We start from the raw sequence: 12969 nt of genomic DNA on the forward strand, positions 1-12969 counted from the left end.
TTTTCCCCACTGTATGTGGGGGGTTTTCTATGTGGGGATTCTATGTTTCTATTTCTATGTTTGGCCGGGTGTGATTCCCAATCAGAGGCAGCTGTCGCTCGTTGTCTCTGATTGGGGATCATACTTAGGCAGCCAGTTTTCCTGCCTGTGTTTTGGGATCTTGTTTTGTGCTCGGTGTGTGTGGCTTGTTAGTTTATAGCCTTCCGACGTCACGTTTCGTTGCCTTTTGTTGTTTTTGTATGTTTATACGGTTTAATAAACATGGATGCATTTCACGCTGCGCCTTGGTCTGACCCGTCCTTCAACGTCCGTGACATCAGCCTGTGACAGGGGATACACATGACTCCTGGGAGGGACAGCGGCTACCCGGAGGTTTATCGCGCAATCCCCCGCCCGATGAGGTGGTAATTTGGTCGCCTGCGTTTTGGAAAAAGCGTGCGCCAAATCGAGGTATTCGGGGGGAATGCGCACAGTGTAGGTACTGTCTGGACTTTCCACCGTGGTTGCACCAATGGAAACACAGAGACACCTACCCTGACACACAACAGGGAAAGCAGGAGACTCAATAATCAAAAAGTGACTTGCTCGCGATGAGTCTTGTGTGTAACCATAGTGACTGGTGCTGTAACCTACCTAACGAACCCGGACCCTAATGGTCGACTGTCAAGTGCTCTGATGGGGAGTGGAATGAATAGGGGAACCAATGTAATGCCTAGACTGTGTGAAAATGACCTGTCCATAAAGTTTCTAGCTGTGCCTGAATCGACCAGCACCTTACACTGGTGAACTACAATGTAATCAGGAAAGTGGATGGGTAGGGTACAGTGCGCAGCAGAGGGCTCTGTACGAGTGTGGGTGTTCGATACTTGGGGTGAAGCGAGAGTGTCCTGCCTGCCGCCTGCAGACCCAAAAGAATGCTGACGACATTGTGCAGTGAAATGTCCTCTCGTACCACCAGAGTGACACTGGCGCAGTCGTCCTCCGCTCTCCCGGATCGCCGCTCCACCCAGCTGACTCAAGACATTTCAGCTTTTCATTTTATATTAATTTCTAAAAATTTCTAAAAACATTATTCCAAACATTATGGGGTATTGTGGGTAGGCCAGTGCCACACAATCTCAATGTAATCCATTTTAAATTCAGGCTGTAACACAACAAAATGTGGAAAAAGTCAAGGAGTGTGAATACTTTCTGAAGGCACTGTACATTTTAAACATTATTAAAGTGACCAGTGTTCAATGATTATGTACATAGGGTAACAGTCTCTAAGGTGCAGGGTAGAGTACCGGGTGGTAGCTGGCTAGTAGCAATGATTAAGTTCAGGGCAGTGTACCGGGCTAGTGGTGACTATTTAACAGTATGATCGCCTGTAGATAGAAGCTGTTTTTCAGTCTCTCTGTCCCAGCTTTGGTGCACCTGTACTGTCTCCGCCTTCTAAATGGTAGCGGGCGTGGCTCAGGTGGCTGAGGTGGAGAGCCCTGCTGTTGCGGATGGTGCAATTGCCGTACCAGGTAGTGATACAGCCCGACAGTATGCTGTCAATAGTGCATCTGTAGAAGTTTGTGAAGGTCTTAGGGGCCAAGCCGAATTTCATCAGCCTCCTGAGGTTGAAGAGGCGCTGTTGCGCCTTCTTCACCACACTGTCTGTGTGGATGGACCAGTTCAGGTTGTCAGTGATGTGCACGCCGAGGAACTTAAAGCTTTTCACCCTCTCTACTGCGGCCCGTCGATGTGGATGGGGTCGTGTCCTCTTTGCTGTCTCCTGAAGTCCACGATCAGCTCCTTCGTTTTGTTGATGTTGAGGGAGAGTTTATTTTCCTGGCACCACTCCGCCAGGGCACTCACCTCCTCCCTGTAGGCTGTCTCATCGTTGTTGGTAGTTAGGCCAACCACTGCTGTGTTGTCTGCAAACCTGATGATTGAGTTGGAGACATGCGTGGCCACGCTGTCATGGGTGAACAGGGAGTACAGCAGGTGGCTGAGCACACACCCTTGTGGGGCCCCCGCGTTGAAGATCAGCACAGCGGAGGTGTTGTTACTTACCTTCCCCACCTGGGGTCGGCCCGTCAGGAAGTCCAGGACCCAGTTGCACAGGGCAGGGTTCTGACCCTCGGCCCCAAGCTTAATGATGAGCTTGGAGAGCACTATGGTGTTAAAGGCTGAGCTGTAGTCGATGAACAGCATTCTTACATAGGTATTTCTCTTGTCCAGATGGGATAGGGCAGTGTGCAGTGCGATTGTGTCATCCGAGTCTCATAGCAAAGGGTCTGAATAATTATGTAAATAAGGTATTTTTGTTTTAATTTTTGAATAAATTAGCTGTGCAAACAATACATTTTGAATAGACATTTCTAAAAACCTGTGTTTGCTTTGTCATTATGGGGTATTGTGTGTAGATTGATGAGGAAAACAATTTATTTAATCAATTTTAGAATAAGGCTGTAACATAACAAAATATGGAAAATGTCAAGGGGTCTGAATACTTTCCGAATGCACGGTACAGCTGCAAGCTGTACATGTGTGAGCATCTCTCTCTCGCTCTCTCTCCCAATGTACAAAAAAATTAATCTAAAAAAAATAATTTTGTATCGGCGTTGCTGGCTTCATTAAAAACTGCTATCAGGAGGCGTGGCCTATTGGGGGCATGGCTTTCAGATAGTTATTTTTGCCCACCCCTGAGAGTAAATGTAATTCCTGTTCATGTTAAGTTTGTACACTGCACATTTTCTTTTTTGCACATTACATATTTTAATAATATAAATGTAATAACATGATTATTTAAATATTATAACAAAGTGGTAACTGTCCTAACATTGGGATATGCATAGGCACTTGAGGAACTCGTATTCTTGTTTAAGCCTCATTAAAGCTACATACCGTGGGGAAAAAAAGTATTTAGTCAGCCACCAATTGTGCAAGTTCTCCCACTTAAAAAGATGAGAGGCCTGTAATTTTCATCATAGGTACACGTCAACTATGACAGACAAATTGAGATTTTTTTTCCCAGAAAATCACATTGTAGGATTTTTTATGAATTTATTAGCAAATTATGGTGGAAAATAAGTATTTGGTCAATAACAAAAAGTTTCTCAATACTTTGTTATATACCCTTTGTTGGCAATGACACAGGTCAAACGTTTTCTGTAAGTCTTCACAAGGTTTTCACATTGTCATGCTGAAGGACCCAGCCACGTTTCATCTTCAATGCCCTTGCTGATGGAAGGAGGTTTTTCACTCAAAATCTCACGATACATGGCCCCATTCATTCTTTCCTTTACATGGATCAGTCGTCCTGGTCCCTTTGCAGAAAAACAGTCCCAAAGCATGATGTTTCCACCCCCCATGCTTCACAGTAGGTATGGTGTTCTTTGGATGCAACTCAGCATTCTTTGTCCTCCAAACACGACGAGTTGAGTTTTTACCAAAAAGTTATATTTTGGTTTCATCTGACCATATGACATTCTCCCAATCCTCTTCTGGATCATCCAAATGCACTCTAGCAAACTTCAGACGGGCCTGGACATGTACTGGCTTAAGCAGGGGGACACGTCTGGCACTGCAGGATTTGAGTCCCTGGCGGCGTAGTGTGTTACTGATGGTAGGCTTTGTTACTTTGGTCCCAGCTCTCTGCAGGTCATTCACTAGGTCCCCCCGTGTGGTTCTGGGATTTATGCTCACCGTTCTTGTGATCATTTTGACCCCACGGGGTGAGATCTTGCGTGGAGCCCCAGATCGAGGGAGATTATCAGTGGTCTTGTATGTCTTCCATTTCCTAATAATTGCTCCCACAGTTGATTTCTTCAAACCAAGCTGCTTACCTATTGCAGATTCAGTCTTCCCAGCCTGGTGCAGGTCTACAATTTTGTTTCTGGTGTCCTTTGACAGCTCTTTGGTCTTGGCCATAGTGGAGTTTGGAGTGTGACTATTTGAGGTTGTGGACAGGTGTCTTTTATACTGATAACAAGTTCAAACAGGTGCCATTAATACAGGTAACGAGTGGAGGACAGAGGAGCCTCTTAAAGAAGAAGTTACAGGTCTGTGAGAGCCAGAAATCTTGCTTGTTTGTAGGTGACCAAATACTTATTTTCCACCATAATTTGTAAATAAATTCATTAAAAATCCTACAATGTGATTTTCTGGATTTTTTTTTCTCAATTTGTCTGTCATAGTTGACGTGTACCTATGATGAAAATTACAGGCCTCTCTCATCTTTTTAAGTGGGAGAATTTGCACAATTGGTGGCTGACTAAATACTTTTTTTCCCCATCTGTAAGTGTCTTTGCTCAACCTTAACATGTGATGATGATACAACAGAACAGATGAACCGGAATGACATTTACTCTCACGGATGGCTAAAAAGAACTGAAAGCCACACCTCAACCCAAAGAAGCGACCCAACTGGCTGGGTCAAAATAACCCAAAGTGTGTTTTGTCCACTATTTACCCAGCGCTGGGTTGTTTTTAACCCAGCATTTTTAATAGTGCAGTCTCATTAGTTTGTGTGAATGATATCTCTCAACTTTAAACAATGCGAAATTCCAATACAAAATAATTTGTTTAGCTCCTTTCTATTATGTGGCTGCATGAAATATCAAACATAAAGTGAATTCAACGATGACATTTGTTTACTTTGTCTGAAACAGTAACATCAGAAACAGTAACATCCATTACTGTAGTTAGGCATTGCCAACCGGTTCTTTATGGCTTAAGAAGTGTGTTGAATAGATTCCACGATCCGGACATGAGCGAGTCCTCGGCTCGTTCTCGACACTGTGCACCCGTATGCACACTGAAATCTACGCCCACGGTGACGAATAGCTCTGCCCACAAGGCAAAATGGTGTGAAAAGAGTGTGTCATATATTAATGACCTCAGAGCAGTGAGTGAACTCCCTCAAACAGATGGTGTGTTCAAGACAACTTGGAACAAGGAAATCTCTGACCTCTATCTTTAAATACCCCCTCTTTCTAAAGGATATTTCCATCTCTGTCTATGAACCGCTTGCATGTTCGGTGCGCATTTTAAAATGGTGTTTCCCGCTAATTGCATTTTGGAACATTCACGCGTAGGCCTACTGCCGTGTGTACATTGCTGCGCCTAAAATGTGAATAGTTTATCAACATTTAAAGCGAAACATTCCGATGTGTTCCATAAGCCCTATTACTTGACACGGTTTATACCTCCACTACACTACTTTGATAGCTATCAGTGGGGATTAAGAAGTGAGCGCAATGCCCACTGAAAAATAATTAGGTATATGGCGTATACCTGCGTATACCATTCACTACACCACTGCATGTGCCGCATTCAACCAGTTAGCTAATCGGACATTTTAGAGTTTCCTAGTTCCAACTAGCACATCAACGCGGAATAAGAGCTCCGACTTCTCCGACCTGAAGATCACTGACGCCACGATTTTCCCCAATCTGAGCTGTTCATAATACCTCAGTCGTCTGAGCTCGTTTATTCAGAGAACGCACCAAGAGTCCACGTAAAAGCCAATGTATGCTTGATCTGAAAATGTTGTCGGAGGCTCTGTATGGAGGGTGTGACGCAATTTCAGAGACTCCGGAGTCATGTAGAGCTCAAATTGAGCTCCATACCGCATCGCCATGTGCCTCCCAAATTTTGTAACAATGTGGAGGGCTCCATATAACGTTAGCTCCGCATTGACATGATTGGTTGATGGTAGGTGGGGGCAGGAGATCCTGTATAAACACAAACTCGCTTCCTTGACAACTTCCTTCACAACAGCTGTGCTCAACAGCTCTGCACTGCTCCATGAAGGCAATAAGTATACATGCCCTGACCTCTGCAGAGGCAGTATCACCCTAAATGCTGCACAGCCAACACAGTCATCAGATTGGCCATGCAGCGCCTTTAATTAAAGTGTGTGCACTAGCACCACCTTCCCAGCAGGCTTGTGACCAATTATGTTTATAAAGATGGATTGCTGATGCTATGTATTGGCCATTGAGAGGCTTTGAAGGCACCGGTTGGCCATATTGGCACAGTCCTCTATAGGAATTCATGGAATTCTATAGTATTTGTATTTAAGTATTTTTTTGTTGTAGTGGGGACAGTAACATTAGTAATCTGAAGTAGACAACTTCAATACTGATACTGTAATAAGATGAATATTCCACAAATAAATTACTTATTTTAAGTGATAAGTGGCAGAAATCAGTACTGTTTTGACCAAGAACAAACCCCACTTCAGACAGTGTTATGGTGTCGTAATAGAATAAATGTGGCAAAAACGAATGTAGACATTAATAAATGCATTTCTATAGCTTCACATTTTTTTGCAATGGTGAGGGAGTGCCAAGATGGAGGGATGGTGGCTTCAACACAGCGCCCCCTGTGAATCATCTAGTGTAAGACCAAGGAGTTGATCATGGACTACAGGGTGGAGCAAGTTGAAAGCTTCAAGTTCCTCGGTGTCCAAATCACTAAGAACTTTAAATGGTCCAGCCACGAGACAGCGCCTCTTACCCCTCAGGAGGTTGAAAAAGTTTGGCATGGGCCCTCAAATCCTCAAAAAGTTATACAGCTACACCATTGAGAGCATCTTGACTGGCTGCATTACTGCTTGGTATGGCAAAAGCACCACCTTCGATCGCATGGCGCTACAGAGGGTGGTGCAGACAGCCCAGTACATCAGTGGAGGCTGCTGAGGGGAGGACAGCTCATAATAATGGCTGGAATGGAGTCAATAGAATGGTATCAAACACATCAAAGACGTGGTTTCCATGCGGTTGATACCATTCCAATGACTCCATTCCAGCCATTATTATGAGCCGTCCTCCCCTCAGCAGCTTCCACTGCAGTACATCACTTGGGCCGAGCTCCCTGCCATCCAGGACCTCTATATCAGGTGATGTGAAAGGAAGGCCCAGAAAATCGTTAAGGACTCAAGCCATGGACTGTTCTCTCTGCTTCCGCATGGCAAGCGGTACTGGTGCATCAAGTCTGACACCAACAGGCTCCTGAACTGCTTCTATCCCCATGCCATAAGACTGCTAAATAGCTAACTAAATAGCTAACAAAATGGCTACATGGACTATCTGAGTTGACCTTTGTATTTTATTCTTATTTTTGCACTGTCTCTATGCACACTCACAGGGCCCCACACACTATGCACACTAATACTCCAACACATACAAACACTCACTCCATCATTTGCTCACACACACATAATATACACATACATTTTACTGACTATACATACACCCACACATACAATCATCATAAACTCAGCAAAAAAAGAAACGTCCCTTTTTCAGGACCCTGTCTTTCAAAGATAATTCGTAAAAATCATAATAACTTCACAGATGTTCATTGTAAAGGGTTTAAACACCGTCGCTGGACCAGACAGGACTGGCAAAAAGTGCTCTTCACTGACGAGTCGCGGTTTTCTCTCACCAGGGGTGATGGTCGGATTCGCGAGGCCTGTACTCTGGAGCGGGATGGATTTGGAGGTGGAGGGTCCGTCATGGTCTGGGGCGGTGTGTCACATCATCATCGGACTGAGCTTGTTGTCATTGCAGGCAATCTCAACGCTGTGCGTTACAGGGAAGACATCCTCCTCCCTCATGTGGTACCCTTCCTGCAGGCTCTTCCTGACATGATCCTCCAGCATGACAATGCCACCAGCCATACTGCTAGTTCTGTGCATGATTTCCTGCAAGACAGGAATGTCAGTGTTCTGCCATGGCCAGCGAAGAGCCCGGATCTCAATCCCATTGAACACGTCTGGGACCTGTTGGATCGGAGGGTGAGGGCTAGGGCCATTCCCCACAGAAATGTCTGGGAACTTGCAGGTGCCTTGGTGGAAGAGTGGGGTAACATCTCACAACAAGAACTGGTAAATATGGTGCAGTCCATGAGGAGGAAATCCACTGCAGTACTTAATGCAGCTGGTACTGACTGTTACTTTTGATTTTGACCCACCCTTTGTTCAGGGACACATTATTCAATTTCTGTTAGTCACATGTCTGTGGAACTTGTTCAGTTTATGTCTCAGTTGTTGAATCTTGTTATGTTCATACAAATATTTACACATGTTAAGTTTGCTGAAAATAAACGCAGTTGACAGTGAGAGGACGTTTATTTTCGTGCTGAGTTGATATGCTGCTACTACTCTGCTTATCATATATCCTGATGCCTAGTCACCTTACCCCTATACATATCTACCTCTATCGATCCAGTATCCCTGCACATTGTAAATATGGTACTGGAACTGACCCTGTATATAGTATGCTTACTTACTTTACTGTGTTGTAATTATTTGTATATCTCGTGTGTTTTTGTTCTACCTTGTTATTTTTAGTATTACATTGTTATTGATTACTGCATTGTTGGGGTTAGAGCTTGCAAGAAAGGCATTTCACTGTAGTTGTGCATGTGACATTAAAACTTGAAACTTAAAACTATACTGAACAAAAATATAAATGCAACATGGAAAGTGTTGGTCCCATGTTTCATAAGCTGAAATAAAAGATCCCATATGCACAAAAAGCTTAATTCTCTCAAATGTGCACAAATTTGTTTACATCCCTGTTAGTGAGCATTTCTCCTTTGCCAAGATAATCCATCCACCTGACAGTGGCATATCAAGAAGCTAATTAAACAGCATGCTCATTACACAGGTGCACCTTGTGCTGGGGACAATAAAAGGCCACTCAAAAATATGCCGTTTTGTCACACAACACAATGCCACAGATGTCTCAAGTTTTGAGGGAACGTGCAATTTGCATGCTGACTGCAGGAATGTCCACCAGAGATGTTGCCAGGTAATTTAATGTTAATTTCTCTACCATAAGCAATTGTCAACGTCGTTTTAGAGAATTTGGCAGTACGTCCAACCGGCCTCACAACCGCAGACCACATGTAACCACGCCAGCCCAGGACCTCCACATTCGGCATCTTCACCTGCGGGATTGTCTGAGACCAGCCACCCAGACAGCTGATGAAACTGAGGAGTATTTATGTCTGTAATAATGCCCTTTTGTGGGAAAAAAAACGAATTCTGATTGGCTGGGCCTGGCTCACCAGTGGGTGGGCCTAATTTATTTATTTCAATTGACTGATTTTCTTATATGAACTGTAACTCAGTTAAATCATTGAAATTGTTGCATGTTGCGTTTATATTTTTGTTCAGTATATATAAATCATTGGTTGTGAATATATGGTACAGCTACAAGACGATATTTACAATTTAACTACCATGAGTGTTGGACTTACCGTTTTGAAGCCACATGATGACTTTGAGTTGTATTTCACTGTTCTTTTTATTTATTTGTTATTCATTTTTGTATTTCACTGTTAGTTTAAGACAAAATACGTACATTTTCAGTTAATAAAATTGACGATGTTTATTTTCGATTAAAGTACTGACGATTGGTGTACTGTTGTTTGTATGCGTGCAACATTTGGTGATTGTGACTGTCACCCTGATATTGGCTACGCTAGCCCAGCTACTTCCCACGTGGCTACAGTGTATCAGAGTGCATTCTGGGTCGTTCATAAATTCAAAGCGTTGTCAGATCGTTTGTTTGTAAATTCAGAGCGTTTCGCTCTCGGAGCGATCTGGGAGTAGGGTTGATCAGAGCGTTCTGAACTCACAATGGCAGTGTTAGAAATTGCGTAATTCAAATCTGGTATTGGAATAAGAATCAAGAGATCTTCAATCCAAGCTTAATTTATTATATGCAAAATGTATGTATGATAAGTATGAAGGTTCGTATACGGGCTCACTGAAAAACCACGCAGGGCAGACAGAGAACTGATCCATTGTTCTAAGTTCTTCTTCAAATACTCTGACAGAAAGCCTCCACTTCTTCTGTTGGCCAACCAGAGCAAAGGACTGAGTGTGGTTCAGCCAATCCGTTGGCGCAGGGGTTGGTCCCAACTCCTCGGCATTCCATTTGTTGCACATTGTTGCCAGGCATAAGTTGCTATCATTATAACCTGTGGAGTCAGCACCCAAAAGACACCATTCCACTGTACTCCATGTACCCATGTTCAAGGACAGTTTCACAGACAACAAAGAGAGAGTGTTCGTATCTGTGAGAAATACAAGTCTTATCTCATTCTAGCCCCTAACGTTCCTTACATGAATAACAGCCTGTTATGTGAAACAATTTATATCAGTACAGTTCATTAATGCATTCCTTCCAAGCTATTCATCACATACAGATCCAATTATGAGAAAAATAGAACCCAACAGCAGCCAAGCAACCAAATTAATAATAATATGCCATTTAGCAGACGCTTTTATCCAAAGCGACTTACAGTCATGAGTGCATACATTTTTACGTATGGGTGGTCCCGGGGATCAAACCCACTACCCTGGCGTTACAAGCGCCATGCTCTACAAATTGAGCTACAGAGGAAGTTAAGACATGAATGAGGGAACACCTCACTCTGACCATTTTACTCGCCCTAGCAGAGCTGGTTAGGTTGTTTTTATGTTATCTAGAACGTTACTGACTGTAACTGTGCTGCTGGCAACAATTTAATTACGTTTCTTTGCTGATGTTTACTGACACCATTCATATTCAACGGGTGAATTTACGAACGTACCCGAATACGTCAAAAGTCCAAACTCTCGCGGTACTTCAATGTTAAATCTCGTCCGTAGCTTCATACCTTCTAGACACAACCGCCAAGCAGCGCTTGAGGCGAGGGCAGATTCACAGTGGGAGTGTACTTGAAGGAATGCGGTAAACTTGACTCATGACTTGACATTCGTCAAAGGTGAGCTTATATTTCGATACTAAACTTTACTCAAGTAATGATGATAATGATAGCCTACATTTATAACACATTATGAAGTTCGTAACTTCTTCAATATGTATCTTTTAAAAGTGACAGTGGTTGGCTATTACCTGTCCACATCAGTTCTGGCGGTGCGCTTGTCCTGTATATGCGCGGATGCACGGCGTCATATATAATGCTAGTGGTGCACAAGTTTTGTAATGGCAGTATTTTAGTGTTAAATAGGCTGCTGCGAGTAGCCTAGTCAATAGAAAACTGATAGCGTCATTTTAAAAGAGTTAAATCGACGTTGGCTATAGACCAAATGCTTTAAAACACATTACTACACTTTTACAATTTTCAATCAACTGCAGGCTATTAGGCAATTTCTCCCTACAGCCTAATATTCAGTAGTAGCCCTTTTTTTTGTTTAGGCTAGAGATTGGAAACAATCACACAGTAGTGGAAAAAGTACTCAATTGTCATACTTGAGTAAAGGTAAAGATACCTTAATAGAAAATGACTCAAGTAAAAGTGAAAGTCACCCAGTACAATTCTACTTGAGTAAAAGTCAAAGTATTTGGTTTAAAATATACTTAAGTATCAAAGGTAAATGCAACTGCTAAAATATACTTAAGTATCAAAAGTGAAAGTATAAATCTTTTCAAACTCCTTATATTAAGCAAACCAGATGGCACCATTTTCTTGTTTTTTAAAAGTACAGTGGGGAAAAAAAGTATTTAGTCAGCCACCAATTGTGCAAGTTCTCCCACTTAAAAAGATGAGAGAGGCCTGTAAGGTACACGTCAACTATGACAGACAAATTGAGAATTTTTTTCCCAGAAAATCACATTGTAGGATTTTTAATGAATTTATTTGCAAATTATGGTGGAAAATAAGTATTTGGTCACCTACAAACAAGCAAGATTTCTGGCTCTCACAGACCTGTAACTTCTTCTTTAAGAGGCTCCTCTGTCCTCCACTCGTTACCTGTATTAATGGCACCTGTTTGAACTTGTTATCAGTATAAAAGACACCTGTACACAACCTCAAACAGTCACACTCCAAACTCCACTATGGCCAAGACCAAAGAGCTGTCAAAGGACACCAGAAACAAAATTGTAGACCTGCACCAGGCTGGGAAGACTGAATCTGCAATAGGTAAGCAGCTTGGTTTGAAGAAATCAACTGTGGGAGCAATTATTAGGAAATGGAAGACATACAAGACCACTGATAATCTCCCTCGATCTGGGGCTCCACGCAAGATCTAACCCCGTGGGGTCAAAATGATCACAAGAACGGTGAGCAAAAATCCCAGAACCACACGGGGGGACCTAGTGAATGACCTGCAGAGAGCTGGGACCAAAGTAACAAAGCCTACCATCAGTAACACACTACGCCGCCAGGGACTCAAATCCTGCAGTGCCAGGCGTGTCCCCCTGCTTAAGCCAGTACATGTCCAGGCCCGTCTGAAGTTTGCTAGAGTGCATTTGGATGATCCAGAAGAGGATTGGGAGAATGTCAGATGAAACCAAAATAGAACTTTTTGGTAAAAACTCAACTCGTCGTGTTTGGAGGACAAAGAATGCTGAGTTGCATCCAAAGAACACCATACCTACTGTGAAGCATGGGGGTGGAAACATCATGCTTTGGGGCTGTTTTTCTGCAAAGGGACCAGGACGACTGATCCGTGTAAAGGAAAGAATGAATGGGGACATGTATCGTGAGATTTTGTGTGAAAACCTCCTTCCATCAGCAAGGGCATTGAAGATGAAACGTGGCTGGGTCTTTCAGCATGACAATGATCCCAAACACACCGCCTGGGCAACGAAGGAGTGGCTTCGTAAAAAACATTTCAAGGTCCTGGAGTGGCCTAGCCAGTCTCCAGATCTCAACCCCATAGAAAATCTTTGGAGGGAGTTGAAAGTCTGTGTTGCCCAGCGACAGCCCCAAAACATCACTGCTCTACAGGAGATCTGCATGGAGGAATGGGCCAAAATACCAGCAACAGTGTGTGAAGACTTACAGAAAACGTTTGACCTGTGTCATTGCCAACAAAGGGTTTATAACAAAGTATTGAGAAACTTTTGTTATTGACCAAATACTTATTTTCCACCATAATTTGCAAATCAATTCATTAAAAATCCTACAATGTGATTTTCTGGAATTTCTTTTCTCATTTTGTCTGTCATAGTTGACGTGTACCTA

General features: G+C 43.0%; 1 protein-coding gene across 1 annotated transcript in view; it reads left to right on the forward strand.

Annotated features, from left to right (window-relative positions):
* The first annotated feature begins 10690 nt into the window (after positions 1–10690).
* Positions 10691–12969, forward strand: part of pla2g4aa (phospholipase A2, group IVAa (cytosolic, calcium-dependent)) — a 42640-nt gene continuing 40361 nt past the window's right edge. Inside the window, exon 1 of the mRNA XM_041896973.2 lies at positions 10691–10761. The gene's annotated coding sequence lies outside the window, so the exon portion shown is untranslated. The remainder of the gene's footprint in view (positions 10762–12969) is intronic.

Source organism: Coregonus clupeaformis, chromosome 14, assembly GCF_020615455.1.
Source record: "Coregonus clupeaformis isolate EN_2021a chromosome 14, ASM2061545v1, whole genome shotgun sequence".
NCBI classification, from domain to species: domain Eukaryota; kingdom Metazoa; phylum Chordata; class Actinopteri; order Salmoniformes; family Salmonidae; genus Coregonus; species Coregonus clupeaformis.